General features: G+C 40.9%; 1 non-coding gene across 1 annotated transcript; it reads right to left on the reverse strand.

Annotated features, from left to right (window-relative positions):
* Positions 1–959: 959 nt before the first annotated feature.
* LOC113002433 (small nucleolar RNA R71) lies at positions 960–1,066 on the reverse strand. Its single transcript, XR_003267995.1, has one exon. It is a non-coding gene; the product is annotated as a small nucleolar RNA R71 (small nucleolar RNA).
* Between the last annotated feature and the right edge of the window lie 1,703 nt (positions 1,067–2,769).

Below are 2,769 nucleotides of genomic sequence, written 5' to 3' on the forward strand. Positions count from 1 at the left end.
CGGTTATCAGAATCGCAATTATTATATATGCATTTGGGGTAGAAAAAAATTTCCTACGCTGCAGCAGCCTACCAAAGGCCAGCTGAGGTCTCCATCGTCCAAAAAAAGCGATTCTGTCAAAAGTTTTTTATTTTTCAAGTTTTATTCACTTCTTTTTCTTAACTTACCCTTTTTAGCTTTCATAGTTAGACTTTGAATTTTTGTCTGAAATTTTTTGTGCTATCTTCTCATCATTTTATAATTTTGCTCACAAAATTTCAAGTCATTTGGATATCATTTGAGGGTAGCTGTAGTTCAAACCTACACCTTTATTTACATGATAAGGCAACTAGTTGTGTGCATGCTGAATGTAGTGTATGACTAGAGGCAATCCATCTGACTTACAACCCTTTGATCCTAAGATAGATAGGACATTTCATAGATTAGTTAGGCATCATTTTATACCTTTTGATAATTCTGAGCATTCCATTACTGGTGAATCTGTGCATTCTGTTATTAGTGATTTTGAACATCCTGATCTTGAGCATTATAATTTTGAGCATTCTGATTCTGAGCATTCTGATTTTGCACATTCTGAGAACATGGCACAACCTCCACCCTGTGAGAAGACTCTAAGGGAAATGGCTGCACCTGATTTCACCTACGAAAGCTTGTGCATCCAATACCCTGATGAGGATGTCCCATATGTTCTTAAAACTGGACTGATTCATTTGCTTCCAAAGTTTCATGGCCTTGCAAGTGAAGACCCGCACAAAAATTTGAAGGAATTTCATATTGTCTGCTCCACCATGAAACCCCCAGATGTCCAAGAGGATCACATATTTCTGAAGGCTTTTCCTCATTCATTAGAGGGAGTGGCAAAGGAGTGGTTGTATTACCTTGCTCCAAGGTCCATCACGAGCTGGGATGACCTTAAGAGAGTATTCTTAGAAAAAAATTTCCCTTCTTCTAGGACCACAGCCATCAGGAAGGATATCTCAGGTATTAGACAACTCAGTGGAGAGAGCCTGTATGAGTACTGGGAGAGATTTAAGAAACTATGTGCCAGTTGCCCCCACCATCAGATTTCAGAACAACTTCTTCTTCAATATTTTTATGAAGGACTCAGTAATATGGAGAGAAGTATGATAGATGCTGCCAGTGGTGGAGCCCTTGGAGACATGACTCCTGCTGAAGCCAGAAATTTAATTAAGAAGATGGCTTCCAACTCCCAGCAGTTTAGGCCAGAAATGATGCCATAGTCATTAGAGGAGTGCATGAGGTAGCTACAAACCCATCTGCATCATCTGAAACTAAGAAGCTTGAAGGCAAACTGGATGCATTGGTTAACCTGGTAACCCAACTGGCCTTGAATCAGAAATCTGTACCTGTCGCAAGGGTTTGTGGTTTGTGCTCCTCTGCTGACCACCATACAGACCTTTGCCCTTCCATGCAACAACCTGGAGCAATTGAGCAGCCTGAAGCTTATGCTGCAAATATTTACAATAGACCTCCTCAACCTCAGCAGCAAAATCAACCACAGCAGAACAATTATGACCTCTCCAGCAACAGATATAACCCTGGATGGAGGAATCACCCTAACCTCAGATGGTCCAGCCCTCAGCAACAACAACAGCAGCCTGCTCCTTCCTTCCAAAATGCTGCTGGCCCAAGCAGACCATACATTCCTCCACCAATCCAACAACAGCAACAACCCCAGAAACAGCCAACAGTTGAGGCCCCTCCACAACCTTCCCTCGAAGAACTTGTGAGGAAAATGACTATGCAGAACATGCAGTTTTAGCAAGAGACCAGAGCCTCCATTCAGAGCTTAACCAATCAGATGGGACAATTGGCTACATAATTGAATCAACAACAGTCCCAGAATTCTAACAAGCTGCCTTCTCAAGCTGTCCAAAATCCCAAAAATGTCAGTGCCATTTCATTGAGGTCGGGAAAGCAGTGTCAAGGACCTCAACCCGTAGCACCTTCCTCATCTGCAAATGAACCTGCCAAACTTCACTCTACTCCAGAAAAAGGTGATGACAAAAATTTACCTAACAATTTCTGTGCAGGTGAATCTTCTTCCACAGGTAATTCTGATTTGTAGAAGCAGCACATTCCCCCTCTTCCATTCCCTCCAAGAGCAGTTTCCAACAAAAAAATGGAAGAGGCAGAGAAAGAGATCTTGGAAACGTTTAGAAAAGTAGAGGTAAACATACCTCTGTTGGATGCAATAAAGCAAATTCCAAGATATGCCAAATTCTTGAAGGAGCTGTGCACTAATAAGCGGAAGCTTAAAGGAAGTGAACGAATTAGCATGGGCAGAAATGTCTCCGCATTGATTGGTAAATCTGTTCCTCAAATTCCTGAAAAATGCAAAGATCCAGGTACATTCAGCATACCTTGTATTATAGGGAATAGTAAGTTTGACAATGCCATGCTAGATTTAGGAGCCTCTGTTAGTGTTATGCCTCTGTCGATTTTTAATTCTCTATCTCTAGGTCCCTTGCAGTCAACTGATGTGGTAATTCATTTAGCTAATAGAAGTGTTGCCTATCCTGTTGGTTTCATAGAAGATGTCTTAGTTAGAGTTGGTGAACTGATTTTCCCTGTTGATTTTTATATCTTGAATATGGAAGATGGATTTTCTCAAGGATCAATTCCCATCATTCTAGGTAGACCCTTTATAAAAACTGCTAGAACTAAGATAGATGTTTATGCAGGCACACTGTCTATGGAATTTGGTGACATAACTGTTCATTTTAATATTCTGGATGCTATGAAATA

The sequence above is a fragment of the Glycine max genome, chromosome 8 (genome assembly GCF_000004515.6).
Source record: "Glycine max cultivar Williams 82 chromosome 8, Glycine_max_v4.0, whole genome shotgun sequence".
In the NCBI taxonomy this organism is placed as follows: domain Eukaryota; kingdom Viridiplantae; phylum Streptophyta; class Magnoliopsida; order Fabales; family Fabaceae; genus Glycine; species Glycine max.